This window comes from Culex pipiens, chromosome 3 (genome assembly GCF_016801865.2).
Source record: "Culex pipiens pallens isolate TS chromosome 3, TS_CPP_V2, whole genome shotgun sequence".
Lineage (NCBI taxonomy): Eukaryota > Metazoa > Arthropoda > Insecta > Diptera > Culicidae > Culex > Culex pipiens.
The window spans coordinates 121,219,085-121,231,765 of NC_068939.1; the positions used below are offsets into that span (position 1 = coordinate 121,219,085).

The following is a 12,681-nucleotide window of genomic DNA, read 5'->3' on the forward strand; positions in this document are numbered from 1 at the left end:
GGCATACTAAGCCCAAATCCAAAATATGAGCTTGACTGGACGTAACAGGAGCTGGCGCTTTGCATTTTAATTTTGAATGGGATTTACCCCGTAAAAAAAGATTTTGTCACTCTTTGAGGCATTTTGGCCACTGAAGCGTTTATTTTCTACATCATTGGCGTGTAGGCCAGATCCTTGCGCATCTTTTGGTATGTATAACATTGACATTTGGAGCACCATAGAGCTCAGTACAGACCTTCAATGTTTGGCATTTTTTCGAAAAATTGGCCCCGGCAAAAAAGATATGCGTCGCGCCTCGCGACGCCCTAGACGCTATTTAATTTTGCTGGGGTCAATTTTTCGAAAAAAAAAAGCTAACTTTGAAGGTCTTTAGCGAGCTTCGTGGTGCTCCAAATGTCAATGTTATATATACCAAAAGATGCGCAAAGATCTGGCCTACACGCCAATGATGTAGAAAATAAACGCTTCAGTGGCCAAAATGCGTCAAAAAGTGACATTTTTGAAAAAAATCTTTTTTTACGGGTTAAATCCCATTTAAAATTAAAATGCAAAGCGCCAGCTCATGTTACGTCCAATCAAGCTCATATTTTGGATTTGGGCTTAGTATGCCCACCGGAACAAACCCTTGAATGCCCGCCAAAAAGTCATTTTTGTTACATTATTATACTACCTATACTCCTAATCTTTGATGATTTCAGAGAGGAAGACGTTTTATCTCACTTTTAAGCATTACGCTAAAAACCCACCTAACCCTATCCTTCCCTATTGGATCTCTTAACCCTAACCCTATGCAAGGGTGCCAGCCAGCAAACATATCGCGAATTTTCTACTTTCCTAACGCAACGCGCACTCACTCACCAACCACTCTCTTGGCTCTCAATCTCTCTTCTCCATGTGACGACGACGACGACGACTCCTCGCGCTATTTCGCGCGTCGCGACTCATACGCGCAGAACTCTGCTCCGTCGCGCGCATATATAATTCCAGCGAGTGTCCGCCGCGGCTTCTCAGTTTCGATCGTGTTGTTCCGCGGTTCGCAAGTCGCTCGCGCGCGTGGCTCCTCTCGAGGTTTTTTTTCTTTTCTTTTCGGTTGATTTTGTTTTTGCCGGAGTTCGATTAGTGCTTTCGGAAGGTAGGCTTTTTTTTTGCCACGGTGCTGCTAACTTCAACTGGTCAATGTGAACCGGATCCTGATTCTGAACTGAACCCCAACCGGTTGGCCCGAACGTAATTAGGTGCCAGTGCAGTGTGTCAGTGGTTAAGGGAGGGCCCCGAAGCCGTGAAGGTCGTCCTCTGGTTCACCTTTTTGGCTAGCTCAACACGGTGGTCCAGGTGTTGCGATCAGCGACCAGTGTGTGCGTGTGTGTGTCCTTAAAGCCATTGTGAAGGAACTTGTGAAAGAGCCTGAAGAGATTCACTTTGTCGTCGCGGTTGTGTTGTTTTGCCACAGTGTTTATGAAAACATCAGACAAATTGATTGTTAACTACACAGTCGTTCATGATTTAGTCAACAAGACCGAGGTGTATTCAGATTCAAAGTCCAGATATGTTCAAAATAATCACAATTTAGGGTTACGCACCTTTGGAATATTATGTTTGTTAAATTGCCGAGTAATATTTGCAAGCCCATCACTTCTTCGTAAATGCATTTAATTTTTGAAAATATAACAAACTTGTAAGAAATTTGCTCATCTTTTTAAAGATGAATTGTGGAAATATACTATAGCGTCCAATTTCCCAGGGTTACAAAAACCCCGGGAAACGGGAAATTTCAACCAATTTCCCGGGAATTCCCGAGAAATTTTAAATTGATTAACAATTGTTATGATCCTTGTTCTGATAAATATGTTGCAACAAAATTGTATAGGACAGTAACTTTAATGGTTGAAATAATTGTGAGGATCACTTGACTGCATGTATAAAAAAATACAACTTCACGTGGGGCGAATTGGGACAGCAGTTTTGACCATGTCAGAGCACAATGTTTTTTTTTCTGGTTGGTTTCGGATAGAACAGACTCAGACCAACAAAATGTGTACACCCATTTCCAAATTTTAAACCAGAAAGTGCTCTGAACACTGCTGTCCCTATTCAGAATGTAGTCCCGATTCGCCTCAGATGACGGTATGTATTTTTTAAATATATAAGTTGTCTTTCAAATCGATCAATAAATTGAAAAGTGATCTCAGGTACTTTTATATGACAAGTATTTAGTTTATCAAAGTGTTTGGGCAGTGAGTAAAATGAATCCATATTCTAGAATCATAAAATTTTCTTTTAAATTTGCTTCTGAGACCAGTTTGAGAGAGTGTGATTATGAATAACATTAGCACATAACAAAATCATTCAAAAATTATGTTTTTCATGACATATATCTTTTCTAGAACAAGTAATACTGGTTTCAGATAATAAACAAAATAGTCGAGCTTTTTTTTATTCTTTCTCGTGTTTTTTACTTGGAAGTACTCAATGGTTTCAAATATTAGAAGTAAGTTTTTCAAAAAAGGTTTGCTTGTTCAATCAAAATAAATTAGTTTTTTAATGATTTTTTATTTTGTCGCGTGGTTTTCAGTTTAATAAATGACCGTGACCGGGACCGTGGTGTAGGGGTAAGCGTGGTTGCCTCTCACCCAGTCGGCCTGGGTTCGATCCCAGACGGTCCCGATGGCATTTTTCGAGACGAGAATTGTCTGATCACGCCTTCCGTCGGAAGGGAAGTAAATGTTGGCCCCGGACTAACCTAAAAGGTTAGGTCGTTAGCTCAGTCCAGGTGTAGGAGTCGTCTCCCTGGGTCCTGTCTCGGTGGAGTCGCTGGTAGGCAGTTGGACTAACAATCCAAAGGTCTTCAGTTCGAATCCCGGGGTGGATGGAAGCTAAGGTGTAAAAAGAGGTTTGCAATTGCCTCAACAATCAAGCCTTCGGACACTTAGTTTCGAGTAGGAATCTCGCAATCGAGAACGCCAAGGCAATGCTGTAGAGCTAATAATTTGATTTTGATTTTGAAATAACTTAGCGCAAAAAGATGATTGAAATTATACGATAAATTGACATCATTCCACAATCAGTCTTCCTTTTTTTCATAATAATTCTTTCATCATCCATGGTGGCACGGGCGCTTGATAAAAATTTTACTTCAAACAGAAAGTTCTTGGATACTATTCAACGTTTGGAACTAATTCTTCTTGCACAATCCTATTTGAAATACTTAATGATGTACAGTCCAGACTCGATTATCCGAAGCCTCGAATATCCGGAGTTTCGATTATCCGAAAGGTTTGTATGGATATTCGAATCATGAACAAAAAAAAATCATTGTTTTATATTTTCTTATTTTCAACACCAATTCGAATTCTGCGACTCCATTTTAGTCAAATTTAAATGGTTAATTGCGTATTACAAGAATTGGTTCAAAAATGTAAAAAAAAATTATACTTTTGCATGAATTTGGGAATTCCGGAAAATTTAAAAAAATCCCGGGAAACGGGAAATATTTTTTTCCGGGAATTCACGGTTTTTTTTCCTGGGAAATTGGACGCTCTAAAATATGCACAAAAAAAATATTCTTAAAGTTTCTTAAAATGTCAGTCTAAAGAGATTTTTTTATTTTGCGAAGATTATTCTTACAGTTAGAATAAAATTGGATTATTTGTTAAAATTTAAATGTTTTTGTAAATTCAGACTAGTGCGTCCATCCCGGGAATTCCCGGGACAAAATTCCCAGTTTTTTCCAAAACCGTGAATTCCCGAATCCCGGGATTTTTTAATATTTTGTCCCGGGAATTCCCAAAATTGAAAACAATATTAAATTTTAGTCTGGAAATTCAAATTTGGTTGTAGAAATAAATGAACAGTTGAATACATAGTAATTAAAATTATTAAAATTTGTATTTGGCATATAATTTAAATTATTAGGGAAAATTGATAAAATTTTAGTTTTCAATTCCGCAAAATGCCTAGCCGTCTAGCGCTTTAAATATTTTCTATTTAATTTTATATATTTTTAATAGACTGGGTACTATATAAACGTATATTTATGATTTTAAACTTGAATTAAATATCATATCACATTATTTTTCTTCAAACACAATTTGTAAAAAATGTTTAATATAAAACAAGAAATTCTAAACTTATCTAAAATTTTGCATATACCAGTCATAATTTTATCTGTTGTCGCTTCTTGTTTTTTTCAGACATTTTCAATGATTTTTTTTTCTAACTTTTTTAGAACTAGACTAGTCATGTCATATAAAAAAAATATATAAAAGAAATATATTTATAAAAGACTTAGGCCGTTGCAAATATTTTTCAAAGTTTATGTCGCCCCCCCCCCCCCGCCTTCAAAATTGTTCTGAAAAATCAGGCGGCAAATTTTTTTTTTCCAAAAACTTCAAAATTTCCATAAAAAAAGAAGTCTAATCAACTGAAAACAATCTAAAATGCATTATTCTGCAATGATAATCATATTTAGCATGTTTGGGCTTGTTTAAAAATGTTTTGAATTTTTATGAAATTGCAATGTACAGCACCGCAAAAATTTTATTTTTCGCAAAAAATAAAATTTTCGTCAATACTTAGATATTTTGGAAACTAATGATTGCAAAACTACTGGACAGTTGTATAATGCATTTTAAAACACTTTTTCCATTAAAATGTTGAAACCATGGCTCGTTTTTTCAATTTTTATCCTTTTTTTTTTTTTTGGTGAGAGTCGAGGGACATAAACTTCAGAAAATATTTGCAACGGCCTTATTATATTTGAATAACAACCAAATTAAAAAATTGTTGTGCATTTAAAATTCGAAGCACAACAAATTACAAACAAAATCCATTTTTTATTTCTTTGAAGCTTTTAAAAATTTTCGTCCTTGTTTAGACTGAATTGTACATTATCACCAATTAATATTATTGAGCTAATTCTATGGTTTTAAGCTTGAAATCAAAACAAATAGAATGAAAACATAGATTTTATGATTGTTTCAAAAATTTCCCGGGATCCCGATAATTCCCGGGATTTCAAAAATATTTTTCCCGTCTCCCGGGAAAATTGGACGCCCTCATTCAGACCTCTGGTACTGTTAGGAATGAATAGAACTATTTTTTAAAGTATTTTTCCCTGATTTCTCAGGTTTTTTTTTAATTTTTGGCAGTAGCATAAGTGTAATTACGTCCGATTTCAAAAATTCTTGTTGCAATTGAACCAGAACGATGTTAAAAATAATACCCAACATGTTGTGACCGGGGAAAATATATTTCCAACTTTTGATTTCTTTTTGTCTTTTTTGCTGAAAATCATAATTTTAAAAAATGCCGATTATAAATTGTCATTGTCGTGTCATATCGATCAAAAATTGTTATTGCAAAAAAATAATAATAATAGAATGCTGAATGAAAATTGAATTTCCTTAACATTTTTTTTTTGGGAAAGTTCAAGCCATATTCTTTCAAACATTTGAAGAAAACATAAGGGTTGCACGGTAGGCCGTCTCAAAAAATGAAAAATTGTCAAAATATTGGTGCTTACCCTTTGAATGGTAGATAAGGATGTCGAGAAGCATGTGTCCATATTACAAAAATATCTTTAAACTTGTTTACAAAATTTACAAATCTGACTTGATATTTATCGATATTTTTTTGGCTTCAAATAAAATGTGAGTGATTTTCTTAAAGAGTAATCAAAAAATAATGTTTATTTCTATCCAAATTTAGATACTTTTGTAAAATTGTAGGTAAAGCCTTTTCTAACTTGTGTCAAATTTGCACGACAGTGACGACAACTTGAGACTGCTTGCATCGCCTCGACTCGCAGCACTGATTGAGTATCGATGTACTCGACGGGTGTGTGTGCACTTCTCTCAAACGGGGGGAACCCTCAAACCGGGGCCCCCAAAAAGCTCAACTCCTGAAGTGGCTGCCTGGCTGGCTGGATTACCTGTTTGCTCTTGAAAGCGATATAATTTATGTGCATAAACGCCGCGCGTTCTTTCATGCGCGTGTATGATTCAAGCTAGGGCAAGTGGGGGGAGGGGGAAAGGTACCTATTTTCGTCACTCGTCTATTGTTTACTTAACAGTTTTTTTGTTGATTTCTTGAGATGTTCAAAATCGATGAAAATAGATCCAATGTGATGAAAATGGGTACTTTTCCCCTTCTGAAAGCGGCGTGTGGCCGAGAGTGTCGTTTTGTTTTCATTCTGAGGCCGTCCCATTATGTGTAATTATTTGTTTGCTCCATTGAGAGATAGACCCAGAGAGAGAGAGACTAGAAGCAACAAATTGGTGTAAATGCTACAAACAGTAAACCGTTCCCTCTGAGGGTGGCCGTTGAAGAGAACAAGGAAAACAAACGGTTTGACCTACCTCTTTGGGGCGAAAGATAGTCGCCGTGTCGTCGGCTGGAACACAGAAAGCCATAGTGGGAGCTTCGTTCAAGAGGAAGAAACGTTCGGCGTGTGCAACAAGAATATGCCATTTCAGTGTGACATTAAAGTTTGTTTGGAAACCCGGCGAAAAGTGTTTGTGTGTTTGTAACGTGTTTCTGTGAGTGGACAAGAACTTGAAAAAAGACGCTAAATAAACCTATTAGGAAGTTTGTGGGAGGAATTGAAAAGGAGAAAAGAGGGTGTGCGGTGAAGAAACATTTGAAAAAATATATGTATTTTTCGATTGAAATTGTGCGCGAGGGAATACTTACCTGCTGGATAGGATAGTTGAGGTGTACACGAAGTTATTTGGAGTCAACAAAATCAATGAAGGTGGTATTAAAAGAATTTATCATTCACATTTTCACAATGTTTACATTGAAGTTTACTTTTTGCGATGGCATGGCACAATAATAATGTTGCTACATATGCATATTGCATATTGCCATTTTTTTTTTCATTTCAATAAACTTTTTTCATTACAACCCAACCCCGCCTCTAAACGGGTGTCGATCTAAAAAATTGGTTAAAATTTATTTTTAGAACAATTTTTGATCTTCAAAAAGCAAGGAAAGAACCACTCTTAAAATTTAAAAAAATGTTGCCCTGTGTTCGTGAAATGCATTTTTTTCAGCAATCAACTTTTGCTGTTCTCTTTACTAAAATTTCCTATATTTTGAGTAAAAATAAGTGTTAGAATAAGCCTAATACTATCAGAGCAAGCATAAACTAAAATAAACAATAAACAACATTAACAAGAATAATATAAAACAACCAGGAGAAGTAGGGGAACTATACCCTTTCTCGGCCTATTTCTATTATCGGCCTATCTGCACTGTGATCATGAATTACAGCTTTTATAAAGTGTTTTTGACTGTTTCAAAGTAATAAATGGCTCAGATAAAAGTGAGCAAGCAACTTTCCATTGTTGATACATCTGAAAATGTTGATTTAATAGGGGAAAACGGCAAAAGTGAACTTTTCAGCACTCATTTCAGTGCTGAAAAGTAGAACTTTTCAGCATTTATTTTGAAAAGTGTTGCTATTCGATTCTGTTATTTTTGGTACAGAAAAGTAGGCTATTTCGTCGTTCAAGAATGACAGGAAAAGTAAGTAGTTTCACGACGGAATTGCAAAAAAATATTTTTGCAATTCCACTGTGAAACTGTCAACTTTTCCTGTCCTTCTGGAGAAACGAAACGGCCTACTTTTCCCTACCAAAAATAACAGAATGGAAAAATAATACCTTACAATAACAGTGCTGGTTTTGCCGATGAATTTACTAAACACATGAATATTAGCCGGGAACCGTGGTGTAGGGGTAAGCGTGATTGCCTCTCACCCAGTCGGCCTGGGTTCGATCCCAGAAGGTCCCGGTGGCAAATTTTGAGACGAGATTTGTCTGATCACGCCTTCCGTCGGACGGGAAGTAAATGTTGGCCCCGGACTAACCTAAAGGTTAGGTCGTTAGCTCGGTCCAGGGGTAGGAGTCGTCTCCCTGGGGCCTGCCTCGGTGGAGTCGCTGGTAGGCAGTTGGACTAATAATCCAAAGGTCGTCAGTTCGAATCCCGGGGTGGATGGAAGCTTAGGTGTAAAAAGAGGTTTGCAATTGCCTCAACAATCAAGCCTTCGAACACCTAGTTTCGAGTAGGAATCTCGCAATCGAGAACGCCAAGGCAATGCTGTAGAGCGAATAATTTGATTTGATTTTTGATTTGATTTTTGATGAATATTTGACCTAAAATTCCATTAAAGAAGCGTTTTTCGGAATTGCAAAAAATGTTGTAAGCAACTTGTTGCAAAACTTGATGTTTTCAGCACTCGTCGTATTTATCCAACTCGGTAAACCTCGTTGGATAAATGTACAACTCGTGCTGAAAAAATCGTCTTTTTGCAACTTGTTGCATAAACTACTATTATACTATACGAAAAAATAATTCATTTATTAAAACTATATTTTCGTAAACAGATTTTTGAGTTTTTACCAACCGACAAATAACTTCGTGTACACTCTCTGTTTTGTACAACCCACCCATCGCGCAGTAGAAAGTGTTCCTCGGTTCCCCAAGCTCTGCTCTCCTCGCAGAAGAAACTCAGTCAAAGTACTTTTCCCAACAATTTGCAAACTATTCCACCATCATCGAACTTGCTGCCCCAAAACTTCAATTCGTTTTCTTTCCCTATTATTCACAGCAAATCTTCAGTTGGAAGAAGTTCAAGGTAGAGAAAGAAAAAACTTTAAAGTGTTCATCAGTGTTATTTCTCCGAGTTTGCTGAGTTTCGTTTTCATGACACACACTCCGCAACCAGCGCTGTTTGCCGAGTAGAGTTCTTCGTATTTCTGTGAACCTGGTGAGGGACTGCCGGCTCTGACCATCGTTGGAGTTCCCAGAACCCTGACATTAAGGTGCGTCATCATACACAGGTGTTTTTTTTCGGCGGGGGAAAGTGAGCTTGCTGAAGTTGGCGCGTTTTGTTGAGTCGACACCATGTAAGTATTTGCGCACAGGTCATCAAAATTAACTCTCGCATGGGTGTCTTTTTATGGGAAAGTTCGCGTGTTGGACACTTTTTTTCTGTCTCACCTTCGACGAATGTCCACGTTTTGGTGTGCCAGTAATAAAAAAAAACAAACGAGACATCTCTCCTTAGGGTACTTTTCCATTCACAATTCAAGCCCCAGGGCACGATCGCACCGCAAAATGTGTGAATAAATCTATTAATGGTTGTTCGAACTTTAAAGTTGTCGTCGTCGCGAGCGCGCTTTTGCTGCTGATTCTGAAACGGTGATAACGCGGCCGGCTATCGGTTGTCGTTTGTTTGGTTGCATGCTTGCTCGGGGACTCGGACATGGTAGTTACAGAAGTCACGTGCACGGGCTGGGAACCGACCGGTGCAGCAGCCGTCCCATTTAAAGGCTTTATATGGACTGCATTGTTGGTTGGAAATGTGCGGTTAAGAATGGGTTGCATCATTCAGGGGGATCACGATTATGATGAAATAATTAACTTTCAGCACTATTATTAGCTTCGTATAAACCTGAGTTTGTTTTTTATTTTATTTTCTGAAAACCATCTTTACCCTATTCAGGCATTAGTCATCAGACCAAAACAAAAAAAAAACAGGATTGTCCATCAGTTTTCAATCTATGAAACATTGATCAATATTATAGACATGAGATGTTATAGACATGAGATGTTTAGAAAAGGGCAATCCGCTGCCAAATCACCCGAAATTTGGAAAATGTTATCGCGATTTTACGAGAAAAAATATTATTTATATAGTTAGTCGTTGTCGGTCACGACTAGGGTTAGTGAATTTTCACGATTTCACGGAAAGCGTGAAATTCGTAAACTTTGGAAATTTCCGTGAAATCCCGTGAAATTTTACAATTTTTCTTAAATGACTGCTTAGGGACCATCCATAAACCACGTGGACACTTTTTAGGGAATCTGTTACCCCCCCCCCCTCCCCTCGTGAACAATTGTCCATACAAAAAAAACAACTTTTTGTTTGAGATTTCCAAAAAAGTGGTCAACGTGGTTTGTGGACCATCCTCCTATCATTACATTTTGCCTATCTATTTGTTATATTTTTACAGTCACCTTTGATTTTTTTTGCTCGTTTTTCACATTTTCTGCTAAAGAATTGCACCATTATTATTTAGAATGTAAAAAAAATCCCAACTCACACGAAATCGGGAAAACTTGCCCCGATCCCTCTTCGATTTGCGTGAAACTTTGTCCTAAGGGGTTACTTTGGTTCTGATTAGGGCGTCCAATTTTCCCAGGTTTTGGATTTCCCGGGAAACGGGAAAAATATTTTTGAAATCCCTGGAATTCCCGGGATCCCGGGAAATTTTTGTATCAGTAATAAAATCTATGTTTTCATTACATTTTTTATGTTTTCAAGCTAAAAATCATAGAATTAGCTTAATAATATTAATTGGTGATAATTTACACTTCAATCTAAACAAAGACGAATGTTTTTAAATAGCCTTAAAGAAATTAAAAATTGATAACAATCAATTTTGTTTTTTTTTTTGTGGTGTTTTGGTTTTTAAATCAGCTACAATTTTAAATTCCAATATGATTCATTGTTTTTTTATTTGCGATTCAAATTTTATAAGTTTTTCTTTTTTCTCGTTTATTTTTTTTTATATGACATGAGTAAAACAGCTTCAAATTTTCATTTATATTTCTAAAAAACAAAAAAAGACAACAAATAAAATAATACTAGTCAATGTAAAATTCTAGATAAGTTTTGAATTCACATATAAAACATATTTTACAAATTAACTTCAAGTACATTTGTAAGTCGGTGTACTAATTGTTTTGTTCTGTTCCTGTTTTAACCAAAGTCATCCAAAACATTTTGCATTTTTTTTGCTTAAATACCTGTATTGATTCGTACATTTGTCCTTATTTGCCCCAGATGCCGGTGTTTGATTAAAAATAATTTAATATGAGTTTTTTTTAATTTAAAATCGTAAATTTATGTAAATATATTCAGTCTTTAAAAAAATTAAAGAGAAAAAAATTGAAGCGCTAGGCATTTTGCGGACCTGTTAAATCAAATTATAATAATTTTCCTTAATAAGCCAAATAAATGCTGACATTTGCCAAATACAAATTTTAATGCATTTTATCGATTACTAAGTATTCAACTGTTTTACTATTTCCAAATACGAATTTCCAGACCAAAATATGATTATTTTTTTCAATTTCGGGAATTCCCGGGACAAATTCTAGAAAATCCCGGGATTCGGGAATTCCCGGTTTTGGAAAAATCCTGGGATTTTTGTCCCGGGAATTCCCGGGATGGACGCATTAGTTCTGATCACGAATTTGAGGTCAGTCTCGTGACGGAGGACGGAAAATGGAAGAGTTTTTAAAACTTTTTAAGTGTTTTTTTCCGATGAAAAATACGTTTTTTTCGGAATTTTGAGTACGCCATTCAATCGAGCGTCCAATTTTACATAAAAGTCCCTTTGACACCAAATTTCTATCTCATCACCGTTTCAGGCTGCAAATTATTGAAAAACACCTCTTTTTTCGCATGTTCAAAAATAAAAGGGGTCGTACCGCGCCTCCGTCACGAGATATTAAAAAAATGACCTCAGATTCGTGATCAAAGACAAAAGTTACCCCTTAGGACAAAGTTTCACGCAAATCGAAGAGGGGTCGGGGCAAAAGCTGTGTGAGTTGGCGGAGAATTACCCATAGGTAATGTTAGTTAAAAAAACTAACTTAATCCACCTATGTGGTTTATGCCTTCCTCATTTTTTATCAAAAATGGGTAATATGAGTGGTAAAAACATCAGCTATTTTTTAAGATCTAGAAAAATAAGTACACAGAAATAACTTATGTGGTAATAACTCGAGACAGGGTAGCCAGATATACAATGTTGTGTATTCGTTTGAAAGGTCTTTCAATTTCCTAACTAACGATGGGTCGGATGATGGATCCGGACATCGTTTACATACATTTAAGTGAGATCCGGCTTCAAAAAATTACATAAATATCACTTAAGTGGTCATAACTTGAGACAGGGTTGCCAGATCTTCAATGTTGTGGACTCGTTTGAAAGGTCTTTCAATTTCCTAACTAACGATGGGTCGGATGATGGATCCGGACATCGTTTACATACATTTAAGTGAGATCCGGCTTCAAAAAATTACATAAATATTACTTAACCCTCTACAACCCAACCCCGCCTCTAGACGGGCTTCGATTTAAAAAATCGCCAAAAATCCATTTTTCAACCAATTTTTGATCTTCAAAAAGCATTGGAAAGAAGAACTTTTAAAATTTTGGAAAATTTTAGGGTTGGAAGTTTTACTTGTTTTATGTGACTTTGCCAATGTTTTAAAAAATGTAATTTTTTCAGGGGTCAACTTTGGCTGTGTTTTTTACTAACATTTCCTTTATTTTAAGTAAAAAGAAGTATGCAGTAATTTTTCTAGTGCCCCAGACTATGCCTCTACGCATTTATTTACAATTTAAATGATAATGGTTCCATTTTATAGCAGAAAATGTGAAAAACATGCAAAAAATTGAAAAAGTTACTGTAAAAACATGAAAAAATTAGATAGGCAAAATGTAATGATAGGAGGTGGTAGAGTAGGCCAAATACTACCAAAAACAAACATAAACTAAACAAGATAAATGCAAATTAAAATACTAAAAATGAAACAAGAAAAACATAAAACAAGAGAAGTAAAGTTTTTCGTAGAACAAAAGTTGCTCAAAATGACCTCCTG

General features: G+C 36.1%; 1 protein-coding gene across 2 annotated transcripts in view; it reads left to right on the forward strand.

Moving 5' to 3' along the window:
- Positions 1 to 983: 983 nt before the first annotated feature.
- LOC120413077 (bumetanide-sensitive sodium-(potassium)-chloride cotransporter) overlaps positions 984 to 12,681 on the forward strand; it is a 113,760-nt gene continuing 102,062 nt past the window's right edge. For both annotated transcript variants that reach the window (XM_039573779.2, XM_039573780.2), the window contains exons 1-2: positions 984 to 1,132; positions 8,612 to 8,909. The gene's annotated coding sequence lies outside the window, so the exon portion shown is untranslated. The remainder of the gene's footprint in view (positions 1,133 to 8,611; positions 8,910 to 12,681) is intronic.